The sequence below is a fragment of the Thamnophis sirtalis genome, unplaced genomic scaffold (assembly GCF_051295495.1).
Source record: "Thamnophis sirtalis isolate CommonGarterSnake01/CBP01778 unplaced genomic scaffold, rThaSir2_p1.2 scaffold_1, whole genome shotgun sequence".
Taxonomy (NCBI): domain Eukaryota; kingdom Metazoa; phylum Chordata; class Lepidosauria; order Squamata; family Natricidae; genus Thamnophis; species Thamnophis sirtalis.
The window spans coordinates 99,805,743-99,823,039 of NW_028261381.1; the positions used below are offsets into that span (position 1 = coordinate 99,805,743).

At 37.5% G+C, this 17,297-nt stretch overlaps 1 pseudogene; it reads right to left on the reverse strand.

Annotated features, from left to right (window-relative positions):
- Window positions 1–3,905: 3,905 nt before the first annotated feature.
- On the reverse strand, window positions 3,906–4,002 carry LOC148049630 (U2 spliceosomal RNA; annotated as a pseudogene).
- Between the last annotated feature and the right edge of the window lie 13,295 nt (window positions 4,003–17,297).

A 17,297-nucleotide genomic window follows, 5' to 3' on the forward strand; every position in this document is an offset into this window, starting at 1 on the left:
TGTATTTGTGTTCTGTTATGTTATCTAATTTATGGAATTGTGTGTGCTGAGTAGAAGAACCAGTAATAAACTGAGAATTTTTCCTACAGTTTTTTCTACCTACTCTCATACAATCTAAAGAGAGACAACTTGATTTAGAAGCCATTTCAAATGAGGATAAAAATTTGAACAACTTATCATGCATAGAGCATGGTATTGTTGCCTTTAGGTTGTGTTAAGGTGACTAAGTGATACTTGTGAATGCCTATGTTACAGTGTTGGCGCCTTCCTGGAATTGCACATTTTAATTAAGTCCCAAGAGAAAATTCAAGAAAGAATTCTTCTTATTGGGCTTTTACAATAGTGCCCCACTTTTTAAAAGTAAGGGAGAATCCTGCCCTTGAAAAATTATTTGGGGGAAAAAAATCTCTTTCCCCTGGAGAAATTTGGAGAAATTCATTGTTATTGTCCACTCATTTTTTCTGCACAAAATTAGGTGAACATATTCGAAAGGTCATTTGTCACGTCATAGGGGAGATGGGTAGCATAGCAATTTAATAAATAAATAAAAATAAACACATTTATGTGAGCTCTATGACTCTTTCTCATCAACCCTAAATAGATTATACTATTTTCCCCAGAGTAGTATAAACCAAGAAATTAGAACTAAGCAATATTAAATGTAACAAGCACTCTTCATTTCTAAGATACCTTCAGCCCTACCATGTTCTTACTCTGGTCATTAACACAACAGATGAGCTACACTCTTAAACAGCATTGTATTTTCTAAGCCATTGTTGAACTTGTCTTTTTGTAAGATGAGAAGGACAAACAAGACAATGGAGTAGACAACGAAGACAATATTTCTTTCAGAGAGATAATTTCCACTACCTGTATTATAGTCACTTATGGTGTGTGTAACATGTTCAGGTAGGAAGTGATGGAAAAAAGAGAAAGAAGACTCATAACTAAGGCTCCAAATAGCTAACATACAATGGTTTAGTATTAAAAAGAAATCTGCCTCATTCATAAAATAAGGATAGGGGGAGATCTGTTTCAGAATCACCATAGTAGCAATTGACAGAAAGGCACATAGTTGGAAGGGACCTTGGAGGATGTCTAGTCCAACCTCCTGTACAAGCAGGAGACCCTATACCACTCCAGACCAGTGGCTATCTAGTCTTTTCTTAAAAGTCTCCAGTGATGGAGCACCCACAATTTCTGAAGGCAAGCCATTCCACTGCTTAGTTGTTTTCACTATAGGTTTTTTTTTTCTTAGTCCTAGGTTGTTTTTCTCCTTGATTAGTTTCTATCATTGCTCAAATATTTGTAATCTGAGTACATTAAATAAGGTAGCTTAGCTTTTTTTTTTAGTATTTTTGTTAGGTAGAGAGCTTAAAATTGGGAGTGCCAATACGGAAATATGATGTGTAAAATAGTTTCATCACCTAAATATCAGCAGTTTCCACACATAAGTTCCCTTTAAAAAAAAATCTGTATTGGAATTTTCCCCCTAATTAGTCCAACTAGAGGGAGATGCTGTGTACCAGATGTACACAATTTGAGATTCTACCCTTTGCCATCAGAAGCTAGGAAGCACCAACCCAAGTCACTATATAAAATGCTACCAAATGCTAATTTGAAATGTGACAGAAGTGGAAAATGTGAAATACATGATGAGTAATCAAATCTGACAGTTTAATTATTTTAAACATTAAATATGATTTAATGTTTGTAATACCCTACCTGCTATTGGAAATGAGGATGCAGCATGCCAATTAAAGGCTGAAGGAAGACCTCATCTCCAGAAAGCCAAGCAAGCAAGCAAGCAAACAAACAAACAACTTCATAATACTTAGGCAAAGCTACAAGCCTGAACATACATTTCTATGTATCTTTCTCAAGATCATTATACAGCATGAATGTTCCCCCCTTAATTTAGTTTGCTGGATGTATAGGAGCTAATATGAGTTGTAAATTTTCTGATAACATGATCTTACAATTGAAACAGTGGTGGGTTCCTACCAATTTAAACCAGTTCAGCTGAACCAGGAGTAATTTGGCAGCCTGGGTCGCTGGAACCAACAGCGACCATGGCCTGCCATGCCCCCAAACAGGTTCCCCAGGTGCCATAGGTGCCGCCATCTTGTTTTTCAGTTCTGCACATGCGCAGAACAATTTTAATTGTATTGTGCATGTGCGTGCAAAGTGTATCAAGTGCAAAGCATGCACACAGCATGCACACAAGTGAATCAGCAGTAGTGCCTGCTGGAACCACCCCTGAATTGAAATAATATTAGTAGTAGAGTGAGACTACTGTATTTGTAGAACAAAACTGTATTTCTTATTATAAGTTGATCAAGTGATTGAGTTGAATCAATAAGTAGATACTTTAAATATAAAAAATGTTCTGTAGTATTGGCTATTTTGGGGGTCATTTCAACTGTCTTTAATTTGCAAATATTCCTCAGTATATTTAATAAAGGTCTTTGAGTATTTCACAGGATGACAATGTTGGATGGAATGCTGGATTGATTCTTTCTTGCTTGCTATCAATTAAATGAAAAGTTTTCTGGAAAGATATTGCCTATTTTTACAGGAAAGTTCTTAGACTGTGTGTGAGCAGATTTAATAGGGTCTGTTACCTTGAACTGTTGTCAAATCTATAGCATGTATTTGAAGTTTAACTTGCATAAGTGTTGCATGGATGCTTTGGCATCACATTTAATGGACCAGAAAATGGTACAAAATTGCTTACCCTTTCTGCACAATACTTTGATGCATCAGTGGTGCTGTAGATAGCATATTGCGTCTCGATTTGAAATGCTCTTTCTTCCTAAGACTGTTTGAGAAAGTGTCACTGCAGAGGCTATGGTTTCAGAATGATGGACATTTCCTGCTCAAATGGGAGAATCTATTACCGTTTCAAATCACAAGTCATAGATTGTCTTTCAGATGCTGTCTTATTTTATCTTGCAATGATTCAACAAGTTCAAATTCATCTTTCTGAACACCAGAAACATTGTGCAATTCACATACTGCTGTACAGTTATATCAAAACTAAACAATTCAGGATAATGTAGTAACACATCAAGATGTGCATAGTAAAATAAGCTACAAATAATCTGAGGATTTTTTTTTTTACTGAGGAGTAATTTTCTGCAGCTATCTTCTTGTGGGTACCACCAATCCTGCAGGTAAAATGAGAAAACACCATTTCAGAACAAAAGATAGTACAGATTAAAAATCATATACAATGGAATTTGTTTTGGTCTAATAAGCAATTGCAAAGATGTCTACATTTATAGAAGTACGGATCTTCTATAGTTTTTTTTCTTTATATGTTTGATATGGGTCAGTGAAAAATTTCCAAGTCTATATCCTTTCACTCAGGATTGATTGTTAATTTAACCACTCATTGAAAAATAATTATTTAATTTTTCACTCATTCATATGCAATATATGCCCAGAAGATGCAGTAGGAATTTTTAATAAGCATGCTGGAATTTCCACTATGGACTTCTTTCACTGAAGAACTTTTTACTTAGCTATGAAATTTAGCAGGTATGAAGCTCAAATTCCATGCTTTAGGCAGAATCTTCAATTTCAATTGAATCAGAAATGTTTCAATTAATTCATCAATTAGGGAACTGCAATGAAGAAGCCAATGCTTAACAAAGAAGAAGCAATGCAGTTTTGAGTACAGTTCTGGGGCAACCCAAAAAAATGCAAGATGTAGCTTGGATAAATGGTGGGAAGAGGTAAATCAAAAATTGGTCAGCCCCTATAAAGGTTTTTTTTTATACAGAATTAACAACACTGGACAAGATATTAGTGGGGACTGATGACAAATTGATAAGGATACTATACAATTATTTATTAAATTATAAAATGGAAGAACAACAAGTTGAAGAGATGATGATAGTATGGGCTAAATCTTTTGGATATAATATAGATTTGGATAAATGGCAAAAGCTTTGGGAGATATTACACTTGATCTTAGCCAAAAGGCCGAGAAGCTTTGGGAGAGAAATTGGAAAATGACAATGGCCACATAATATAAGGAAAAATCTCTTTAAAATGTTCTATAGCTGGCATCTGCCCCGGCAATATTGGCCAAAATGTTTAGCATATGTTCCCAAACTGTTGGAAATATAAACAAATACCTGGCACATATTACCACATGTGGTGGACCTTTATAAAGGCAAGGAAATTTTGGATACAAATTCATAAGTGATTAGAAACAATGACCAGACAATATATAGAGTTTAAACCAGAATTATTTTTATTAAGCATTATTTCATATGGCTATGATAAAGGGGGCAATATATCTAATATTACACATCTTTACTGCAGCAAGAATTGTGTGTGCCCAGCAGTGGAAGAGCAAAAACACCTTTTCAGAGGAGGAGATGATAAGGAAGATACTATCTGTGCCGAAACGGACAAAAATCTGGCAAAATCGATCAAATAATGAACAAAAGGGAAAGAACCAGGCAATTGTAGACCATGTCTTTGAATATTAGTAGTTTGGTTTGGTCTGGGAGCAGACAAGCACAATCCAAAGTTCACTGAAGATGTCTCCTTGAATGGGTATGGAACGCTTGCAATCAAACTGCCAAGCTCAGAGCTCAAACCAAAAATATAATTATCAACCAATAAGGGGACACCTTATCAGTAACTGCAACTTTCAAATTTCAAACAGGTGTGGAGCTGATGTATGGAGCTGATGTAGTCCAACAGCATCTTTCCACCTGAGCTGAAAAGAAACTGTCCAAATAACAGAGGAGCTAAAGATCAGTTGCTAATTGACACAATGTTTTTTGAAAAACTGCAAGAGAAGAGAGATTGAATGTTGGAGATTGATTACAAGAAGGCATTTGACTCTTTGCCAGATTTTTGGAGAAGCAAGCACCAACAAGTAGAAACATCAGAAACTTTGTGCAAAGATCATTGGTACAATGGAGGACACAGTTGCTGGTCAATAGTGATAGACCAGGAGAAATTTAAAAAAAAGAATCTTTCAAGGAGGCTCACTATCAGCACTACTGTTTGTTATTGCATTATACTTCTGTCAACCGTAGTAAACAAGTCAGGACATGGCTATCAAACATCTGCCAGGCTATTTGACCTCTTTTACATGGATGATCAAACCTGTATGAAATGCGTATATAACCAGAAGTGTAAAGATATTAACAGACAGCAAATGTCACCTCTGCAAAGAAGCTGGGGAATCAGTGGATCATCTAGTTAGCTGCTGCAATAAGGTTGGTTATAAATGATAGCATGACAAAATATCAACAATTGCACATTGGAATATCTGCAATAAATTCCACTTTTCTCCACTTGTCTCCAAGCAAGAACTGGGGTGGGGGACAAAATAAACAACATAACAGAAAATAAAAGACTGAAGTACTCCAAGACTTTATAATAAGAAGCATCTGCCACACAATGCCTCAGACTTAAGAATTGTTAATAAGAAAGGGAAAAAATGTCTGGACAGTGAATGTTTCTACAGAATAGAATAGAAAGAATTGGAGAAAATCCCCCCCCCCAAAAAAAGACCTGCAAATAGAAGTAGAATGACTGTGGAAAAGAACACCAAAATAGTATTAACAGTGATAGGTGCCTTGGGTGCAATCCAAAACCATTTGAAGCACCCCTTGAATGACATTGGCATTGCCAAAAATCGCCACCAGTCAATAGGAAAAGAAGCTTTATTTGAAACAACTTATATTTAATACCATCAAACAATATCTGCCTATCATAGCTCCTTGGAAAGCTTTCAATAGGTGGACAAAAATGTCAAATCTAGTCTAAACATATATCTGAATGTGTGTAAAGCTAAAGCTAAAGGTTCCCCTCGCACATATGTGCTAGTTGTTCCTGAATCTAGCAGGGCTCATCTCCTTTTCAAAGTCAAAGATCCAGCACTGTCCAAAGATGTCTTTGTGGTCATGTAATTGTCATAACAAAATCCTGAAGGTGCACGGAATGCTGTTACCTTTCCACCAAAGGTGGTTTCTATTTATCTACTTGCATTTTTATGTGCTTTCGAACTGCCAGGTTGGCAGAAGCTGAGAGCTCACTCTGTTACAGGGAACTAGGGATTCAAACCATCAAACTGCTGTCTTTTCTGATTGACAAGTTCAGCATCTTAGCCACTGAGCCACTGTGTCCCACCTGAATGCATGACTAACCATAATAATTTCTGTAGAAGACAATTCAATATCATGAATCAATAATATCTAGTTTCCACATAAATAACTGGCTCATAGCATTATGCATGTTTTGAAAAGATTTAGAAGAAGTACTTTTTACTTCTTATGAGTACAATCACAAGCTTCTAGTGAACATGGAAACAAACCTGCAGCTCCTTTAAAAGTCATTAAAACTTTTTTTTTTTTTAGTTTTCAAAGGAACTAGAGAAAAATCATGTCTCCTTGAATAAATGTCACTTAAGCATTATGCTTACGTGATTCCCAAAGCTTTCTGAATGATTTTTGAAGTATTAACAGCCATGCTAAGTAATTCCTAATTGTAACAAAGGGACAGTGAATGTGTCTTACTTCAGAATGAGAAAATGGAAAATACAGCAACCACCAGAAACATGTTCAGGGTGGTAAAAATGTCAAGAAGGCTGTTATAGTGATTGACCCCACACACTTTTGTACATGCACCCCTTTGCATAAGCCCCCCTTTCAGATTCCACTCAGAGTCACTTGGATCAGAAAATCCAATCTCCTTACTGGTCTAAGAAACACACAATGCTACTATGTGGAAATATATGTATTCTCCTTAAAACTATAGTGGGCAATTTGTGCCTTGAACGTCCCATTTTATCCAACTGGTAAGTTTTGTCTCCAAATTCAGATGTCTAATTTGCCTCTCAAAATTTGTAACGTAATATTTATAGGGATCAGTAACAAATTGCCTTTTTTTTAAAAAAAATCTTGGATTATAGCCTACCTTTCACTAAATAATTCAAGTTAACACTCATGGATGACACTTTTCCTAATTTTTGCCACAAAAACTTGTGAAGTAGGTTTGGCTGAGGCAGAGAGAATGACTGGGCCATTGCATTTGCCTAGTTAAGGAACTTGGGTTTTTGTGTTTCTAGCCTAAAATCATAACCATCATGCCACAGTAGCTGTCATATAAGACTTGGCTTCCCTGCTCTCACAGTTTTGCATCATAATCTTGACTCTTCCTGGGTATGGGTGTGTGACTTAGATTCAGTGTTCCAGAAGTTGTTTGCCATTGTCTCCTTGCTATGACCAAGAAAGAACATCTGACCCAAAATCATGCAGTTGGCTTCATGCACAAGTAGGATTAGAACTCACCATCTCCTAGTTTCTACTCTGGCACCTATAGCCATTACAAACTGGTTCTCAGGCTTGGCTCTGCATACTTAAAAAAAAGATACAAGCATGTTCTTCCCCAACTACTACTGAATATTTGATTAATACTGTCATAACCCGAAGTGCTGGGAATATTATAAACAAGAGTCTCCCTTAATAATAGATAAAGGACAAGTGAATGCACTATGTCTGCAGTTCTAAATTCACTTATATAGGAATAAGCTCCGTTGAGCACAATGAGATGTACTTTGAATAAGAATGTATATTATGCTATATTAGGGGACTGGCAGAATGACTTTTTGTCTTGCCACAATATGCTGTGTTTTTAACCAATCTATGGAGAGAGAGCCAAGAATGCAGTCTTATAAAACATAATATTTCTAGTTACAGCAGAAGGTCAATTTTTTAAGGCCAAAATCCTTTATGAAATTTAAAATAGGACCAGAGTATACAACTATCCTCCCTCATTGATATTTAAAGGGCAGGACAATATTTGCCAAGCACAGAATTCTGGTGTAGCTATGTTGACTTATAGACATTATTTTGGGCCCCTGCAATTAAAGGAAGAAGAAAGCAACTGATGGTGGAGAGAGAGAAAAAACACAACAGCAAGTTTTCTTCATATTTTCAAGGCCCTTCAAAGGTCTGACAAAGATAATGTCCCTCCCCTCAAATATTTGTTGCTCCATCTACTTTGTAAAGCTGCAGAGCATTTAACTAAGTGTATCTGTCTACCTTCCCTTAAGCTATTGCAGAAGAGAGATATCAGCCTTACACTGTTATGCATATCTTCCACACACTTCTCCTGAAGAACAGGAAAAAGGGAGAGTCGAGTGTGGAAGTCATCTGAAATACATTTTAATTTCTCTGTGATCACAAAACACTCTGAAACAATATTCCCAACTGCCAGAGAGCTATTGTATAATGGTAGAATTCACACAAATATGCTAACAAATCTCTGCTGAGCCTAAAGTTAAAGTATCCAAATGGTTTTAGGGACACCCACCTATGTGAAGATATTAGTGTGGGATGTATATACATCCTTTTACCCCACCTTCTGGCAAGATGGGTAAACAGCAGGGGATAAGAGCTGAATTTGGGAGAATTTGAAAGCAAAATGAGTCACACTTTCTTAGTATGTGGCTATGAGCTAAAGTGAGAGATCAAACTCTCCCTCCCACCTTATCTGACTTTTGTGAAAATGAATACCTGTGTGGGACTACTATGTGCCTATCCTAAGATTACTTTAAATATCCCACAGTTCTTTTTCTTTCTTTCTTTTTTTCTGTAGGCTCCATAAACCTACAATATTCTGTGTTCTTATTAACTATTCAGTTATTCATACAAATAGACTTTCTTCTTCTTCTTATCTTCCCCAATTCTGTTTACCATCACTGAGGATCATGAGACTTTCCAAGACAGTCTGAAATGTGTTATGAGATAACTGAGTACAATGGAAAACAGCAAGGCCACATGTAAATGCGGAGAATGTGAACACACTTTCAAAAGGTGGTCCATCAGTTCTGCAATGTAATATCTCTTATACTTACGGTAAAGATATGTGAAGTAGAGATTGGAATGATGCACATTGTCTGTTCTATAATGAAAACAGTTGGTGATCTCCACAGGTGGCAGATGCCTCCTCTCCACCATTATTTCTCTTAATTTCCTGAACATACCCTTCTATTGAAACATAGAACTGTGTATCATATAATCTGGGCTCCCTAAATTATAATACAAATTCAGATAAGATCTGGTTTCCAGTCTTAAAATAACCCTTTGTTATCAATCTAGGCAGCTGTTGTGTGTGAGATGAAGAAAGTGGGAGGAAACTTTTCTATTGCCTTGCTCAAGAAAATAAATCAACAAAATATATTGCACTGGTCTGATATTGCAGATAACTTTGCATTTTATGTTTGAAGGGAAGATCAACATTTAAAATCTTCTGAACATTGTATTTTTTTTTACATGAAGAGCCTATTGGCACAAGGGAATAATAGCATGCCCTACACTCCATCCCCACTATAGTATATAGCGTGCCTTAGAGTGATGTATATGAAATTCCTAAAAATGAAATATTTTTAAAATGCAAGAAAGCAAGGTGTATATAAAATAATTAATTGCTCTAATTAATTAATTAATTAATTTCTGCTACTAGGGTTTCCCCCCTCATTTGGAGTGTAATAAGTTTACTCAGAAGTTATTTGTGAATAGAATAGAATAGAATAGAATAGAATAGAATAGAATAGAATAGAATAGAATAGAATAGAATAGAATAACAGACTTGGAAGGAACGTTGGAGGTGTCTTCCAGTTTTGGAGCATTCATACCGTCTGGAGGCAAGTTGTTCCACTGATTAATTGTTCTAACTGTCAAGAAATGTCTTCTTAGTTCTAGGTTGTTTCTATCCTTGATTAGTTTCCATCCATGCCTTCCGTTGCTTTTAAAAATAGCTTGACTACCTCCTCTTTGTGGCAACCCTTGAGATATTGGAACACAGCTATCATATCATCTCTAGTCCTTCTTTTCATTAAAGTACACATACCCAATTCCAGCAACCACTCTTTATATGTTTTAGCCTCCAATCCCCTAATCATCTTTGTTTCTCTTCTATGAACTCTTTCTAGAGTCTCAACATATTTTTTACATCGTTTCAACCAAAGCTGGATGCAGTGTTCCAAGTGTGGCCTTACCAAGGCATTATAAAGTGGTATTAACACTTCTTATGATCTTGATTCTACCCCTCTGTTAATGCAGCCTAGTACTGTGTTGGCTTTTTTGGCAGTTGGAGCAGACTGCTAGCTCATATTTAAGTGATTGTCCAAAAGGACTCAATCCTTCTCACAGTTACTATTATTGAGTGAGGTACCACCAATACTGTACTTGTGCATTTGATTTATTTTTTTTTTTGTCTAAATGTAGAGCAGTGAAGGGTTGCAGGCAGTATGCCCTGGTACAAGCATACCAGTGCCTGCTGGGAGCACCGGGTACTGTTCTGGCATGGCGCTCTGAAGGGCCCTTCCTCCCACTGTCCTTACCTATATTTGAGCTCTTGGGCGCTTCCGCACATGGAGCATATGGCACCTGCGTGACACTCCACTAAGCAGCTGAAGCATTGTGGAAGCATCACGGAGCATCGCAGGAGGTAAGGACGCACTGTGCATGTTCATGTGATGGCTGGAGGGCCCCATTGCACCATACTGGTTGCAACGTGATCTGGAACCCACCACTGATGTAGAGCCTTGTTTTACCATTGAATTTCATTTTGTTAGATACCATCCATTGTTCAAGTTTATAGTGGTATTCCTACCTTATCATATTGTTGCCATAATTTTCTCCATAGCATATGAATTTCTATGGACAGCATGTGTTTCATCTGTTGTTTTCTGAAGTGGTATCTCTGTATGCATTAAATATAAATTGATCTTTTCAGAGGCATATTTTATATGTGTTATGAATATTATGAACCTATGCCTCTCTATAAAATAGGTATAGATATAGAATAGATATAGATATAGAGATAGAGATGGATAGATGGATAGATGGATAGATGGATAGATGGATAGATGGATAGATGGATAGATGGATAGATGGATAGATGGATAGATGGATAGATGGATAGATGGATAGATGGATAGATGGATAGATGGATAGATAGATAGATAGATAGATAGATAGATAGATAGATAGATAGATAGATAGATAGATAGATAGATAGATAGATGTGTGTGTGTGTGTGTGTGTGTGTGAGTGTGTGTGTGTGTGAGAGAGAATATGTGATATACATGTCTTATGTTTAAGGAATATTTGGTGTGGGGTTACCTAGACAAATTACATATATACTAGCTGCATTTGAAGTCCATGAATCTTCCAGATTCATAAATATGACAAAATTATACAAGACTTGTGCTAATCAAATCACATTGTAGAGATGCCTGAGCATACGAGCAGCAAATGAATGTTAATTAAGGGACTAAGAGTTCCATATAAGATTTTGCTGATTAGTTCATATTAGACAATTAGAGGCAATTGCTAAAGAAATTAGATGACAACATAATTCAGGATTTTTAAAAAGTGGGAGAAGAACAGGAAGGCCTTCTCAGCTGTGGCCCCTCTTATTCTCAAACAGCTTGCCTTTTATGTTAGGGTAGCTCCCTTCCTATTAACATTCTGGCAGGGCTGTCAAACTCGTGGCCCATAGATCGGATACATCACACACTGGCCACACCACGCCCGGTTTAGTGAAGGGGAAAAAGATCACAATACATCACGTGACACTGCCATGACAATGCTGTAAGGGCATTAGGTTGTTACTGCTTCACAGCCTCTTGCAGACATAAGGAATTGGTTCAATCAGGGATAGTCTGCGTGTTGCCTGGTTTTTAAATTTGGTTTTACTATCACTTAAATTAGGGAGTTATGTTGATTATTGGTTTTTCCTCTCCTTGTCACCAACCCTTGTAAAAATAATTACATTATTATGATAATTAATCCACATTGTTGAATGATATAATACTGATGTGGGATCAGCTTCTATACCACCATGTCAATGGCTACTATGATTGACTGATTATAATTCCTAGAGACCAAAAAATGGTAACTGTAGAACTGGTTAATTCTGCATCCTGTAACCCAGAATACTACTGACTACTGTTCATCCTTGCAGTGTGATTTTCTTTCATATTGACTAAGTTTAAGTGTTTGTTTTTAGAAGCTTCTTCATTATTACTCTTATTAAAAAGCTAGTTATTTATTCCATTGGTGCCAATGGATTTTCAACAGATAACTCCTTTAGCAACAATCAATACACATAATGTGATTTTACATAAAATTTGATTGAATCAGTTGCCATAATATTGCTACATCTTCACAGAGTGATCTTTTAAAACATTCCTGTCAATTGTAATGTTACTGATTTGCCACATTTGCAGGGAGTGAGTTTGTTGAAGTGTGAGGCCAACAAATATTATCAAAATTAAATAAGCCATAATTGAATGGCACACTAGAAATACAGAACTAAAGTAATGTCTAAACCATATTTCTGAATGCAGAGCATGATTTATTTTGATGAAAGTTAGGTTAGATGGGCAAGGACAATCTTTAAACACAAAATATTCTTTATTTGTGACAGATTCTGGTGTTTTCAAACCCACCCTCCCTCCCTCCTTTCCTTCCTTCCTCCCTCCCTCTCCCCTCCCTCCTCCCTCTTTCCTCCTCCCTCCTTCCTTCCTTGTATGGATGGGAAAAGCTATCAGTGAAATATCTAACAAACTCAATCACCTTTTGCTTGTACCCTATGGCATTTCTGAATTAAAAGATAACACCAATGATATTTCACTCAGAAGGGGAAAAAGCTTAGAGTGATAAACAGCAAAAGGACACTTTTGCTAAGTCTTTGGAAAAGAAAAAAAAATGAGAATGTTTTGCACTCCAAAAGATGGAACTTGCCTCTGGGAAAGTCAGTGCAGTAATTTCCAGATAAAAATCAGACCTATTGTAGAGAGTCAAAGTTGGAACAGTGACAATGAGAAAAAACTTCAGCATCCAATTAGGAAGTGAATATCTAAGTGTTTCAAAGTATGATTTAAATATAGATGACATGAAAGCAGAACTGTCAACTCTCTTTTGAGAGGGGGACATTTCACATGCTTTTTTTGGTCTGTTTGTTTCCTAGTCTGCCATCTGTTCTTCAAGCCTTTCTTTCAGAAAATTCCCGATGATGGTCTTTCGATCAGCAAATCAGTGGGTGGCACCCACAGAGCTGAGGAGACATTTAACTTTTGGTGCCATTTTTATTGTCACCTCAAGTTTACAAGATTCTTGACAATTGACAGGGGCTTCTTATTGCCACTTCCCACCTTATACGGGGGAGGGAAATCACCAACATGTAGACACAAAATATTCAGGGCCTTAAAAAATGTCAGTCATTTTCCCTTGTATTCAATTTATTTTATGCTTTTTCCACACTATATCATTTGAAGGATGCATTGTAATTAAATTTCTTCCCTATGTGGAAAAGAGCACAGGGTCTAAGTCATGGTATTAAGTAAATTGACAAAGAGAAACAGCAACTGAAAGATTTCATATTATATTCCTTACTAGGATATAGCTTCAGTGGGTATCTTATGATCCTGATATTCCCCACTAGTTTTTATTCATAGTTTTTCCTGCCTTTAGTTATAGGAATGTAGACAAGACAAAGGGAGTTACAGCCTGTCGTATCTGCATTTTTATTATATCCTAACTAGAATCACACATGCCTCTTGTATCCATCAATTTAAATGTTTGCAACAATCTTAAAGGTAGATAAACTACAGATTTTATTTTAAATAAGGAATAAGTGCAAACGCTAAACTGGAATATATTCACATACATTCATACATGCGTACACACATATTGTACATACATACATACATACAGTACATGCATACAGTACATGCATACAGTACATGCATACAAAGTGCATACATATATACTAATACATCTAGCCTACCAAGCAGTTTGGAATCAGGGAAGTGCCAGTAGTTAAATAGGCAATACTTTGTTGGGAAGATAACAGCATTCTGTGCACCCTTGGTGTATTCTCATGCTGACCACATGATCAAGAAAATGTCTTCAGACAATACTGGCTCCCTCAGGTAAGAAATGGAGATGAGTTTCATTCTCCAGAGTTGGACACGACTGGACAGGGGAAATCTTTACCTTACACCATTACACATATGCTATTAGATTTGAGAGACAGCATGGGTTAATGATTAAAGTACTGGAGTAGGAGTGGGTAAAGCCATGTTCTAATCTTCCCTTAGGCATCCACCTGAGTGATCTTGGGATACTCACTTTGTTTCAGCACTAAATTAGCATGAAGAAGTAAACAAAATGGCTGAAAAAAATCCTTCATTGACTCAGGCCTTGATGGCCTTTCTGTGTGAAGAAGGTAAAAACAGTGTAAACAAATGGAACCTGGAACCATATGGGACTAATGCTAAAAACAACCCCACTATTAAATGAAAGTAATTGTTCCTCTCTTGATGAGAGGTGCAATTCTTCCTCCTACTGGAGAAAGAAAATACCTATGTGTTCTGAACCCCCTCGTCCCACACCAACACACTCCGAGCCAAAGATACTTTACGGAATTTGTTAACAGACAGACAGGTCCTTGGCAACAAACTGGCACAGATAAGCCTTGGCAGCAATTAAGCCTGCCAAGCTCACAATACTGTTCTCCCACATTAGTTCATGTGTTGACTTCTGCAAAAGGGGCGTGTGCACAAGCATTCCTTTTATAGTCTGGAGAGGAGCCTAATTACCAGCAGCTGAGTGCAATTACATCCTGTAACTGCGCAACTGTTCCTTACATCTATCAGCTCTTCAGTGCCGGGCATCCAGGAACAACTCACTGCTGACGTCCGGATCACACTCCTTTGTCTCCTCCCCACTGGTCCAAGGCTCAGGCGCCTCCTGGTGGCCAACCAGCCTCTCTGCGCCCTGCTCGGAGTTGGAACCCTGTCCAGGGTCCTCCACATCCTCCAGAGCCGACTCATAGGGCCCCTCACTGTCAGAGTCTGATGGCAGCTCCAACAGCTCCTGCTGGGCCACAACACCTATGTGTTGGGAAATGATTGGAGTGTGGCCTGATGCTGAAGAATGCTTGTGATCTGGATTGCCGTGATATACACACCATCCATTTAAAACTCTGAAGCTCACACAAAATGAATGTGCAGAGCTTCAGCTGTTAGATCTGGTGAAAACTAATATCGAAAATTAATTTAAGTTGGTGGGCACAATACAGATAACTAAGAAGGGGAGAGCTTCTTGTAAGAATTTAAAAAATACCCTGTCCAAAATGTCAAAGAAAGCTAATAAAAATGGCTGCAGACATCTAAACATTGTCTGAAACTGCTTTTGTTGTAGATCAATTCACATTATAGAAATAATGTCAAAGGTAGTTTATTTTCATAGTACGCAGCAGGGACTTAACTTGAAATTGATATAGATTTTCCTTCTAACTTCACACCTCAGAGGCTGCATGGCACAGACAAGGAAGTGGCTGTGTGGAACATTAGCCTGGCTTCGGAAACAGACACACTCTTATGACTTAGCTGTCAAGAATCAAGGGTACAGATAACATTGCACATTATTTTAACAACAACACTTTCTTATTGCTTTTTCTTATTGCTTTCTAAAAATTGAGGGATACTGGTACTGCCATCCAAGTCTTTCTTTACCACAAAAGAGAATTACCAGATGGCACACTGGTGAAGGAAAGTATTCAGTGAAGTCAGGCTTGGTTACTGCACCACCAAGAAATCTAACAATTACACATCAAACTTGGAAATAGAAAGGCAGGGGCAAACTAATAGTTCACTGTTGCCAAGAAAACAATACAGTAAATATGTCTCATTAGAAGTCAAGTCTCCAGTCAAAGAAGAGTTTCCTTTAATTCCAATATTAGACCACCATGTTTCCCCATGTCTCTCTCTGTTGCTTGCACACATACACAAATACATGCACAAACACACACATAGATAAGAGCTGGAAGAGGAAGAGTTAAAAACAATTGTCACAGGAGAAAAAAAAGCTGAAGTCTCAAGAAGATATCAGAAACAAGTATTACAATAGCAACAGTGCAGTGGTGGTAACTGAGAACTTCTGGAAAAGCCAACAAGAAATACTACAGCTCACAGTGTTGTAGCTAAAGAAGCAGTGGTGGGTTATGATACGCCCTAGTACGAGTGTACTCGTGCCTGCTGAACACACCAGGTACCGTTCCGGTACAGTGCTCCAGAGGCCCACCCACCCACCCGTGCTCCTTACCAGTATTTGAAGTTTTCGGGGCTTCCATGCAGACGCACGGAGCGTACGGTGCCTGTGCGATGCTCCACTGAGCAGCTGGAGCGTTGTAGAGGCATCGCGGGCAGTGAGTACGCATGTGTATGCTGCACATGTGTTGCATGCGTTCATGTGGTGGGCACCCAGCCCCGTTGCATCATACCAGTTGCAACAGGATCCAGAACCCATCACTGTAAAGAAGCCACAATTCTGCCATTGTCCAGCAGGGCTCAGCAGGGCTGAGAGCTAGTCCATTGAAGGTGGGCAGCCCATAAATGCAAATTGGCAAATAAATGAATTCAAATACAGGTGAATAAATGCAAACAACTAGATTTGAATAAATGTAATACAATTAAATGAATGAATGAATTGAACAATTAGAGTAGGAATAAATTTTCACCATCACTGGCTAAGGTCCCTAGCAACACCCAAGACACTGGCACTTGCTGGAAACTGCTCAGGAAGCTAGCAACCACTTAGTACTGGCATCATTGAGAGCAGAGTTGCATCCCAGAAGAAACAACCCCCCCAAACCCCAAAAGGCATTACCAAAACTTGCAGTGTTCCTCCTTACAGCAGTGCTATGTACCAAAAAACAAACCATAGTGATGCAGCAAAGACCTCAGTGCAATCATTCTGTCCACATCCATGACTTTGGTGAACTAGATCAATTTACCAAAGAGAGAGGAAATAGTGTTAAATTAGAAATAAACAAACTGCAGTATAATGAACAGAAGATAGGGCAGGACCTAAATATAAATGATAAGATCCAATCTTGTAACAAAACAGATCTATATAATGTGGAGTATATTAATATCAATTTTAATTTTAATTATAAATACTGTAAGACAGGATATTTACTAGAATACTGAAAATTAAAAAAAAAATACTTGTGTCCAGGGATGATTACCTATACTAAACTAATATTAAATTGAATGAATAATCTATTTAAATTTAACAACTGGTATCAAGAGGCTGCCTGCCTGTGATGTAGTTGTAACATTCTTCTTTTAATTTAGATGGTTTATTACACAGCCGCACAAATTCAATCTTTGTTACAGTGAAGAATTCAGAACCTGCTGAATTTGGAAAGGCATAAATATTGCTACTTTCTCACTTGAACAAATA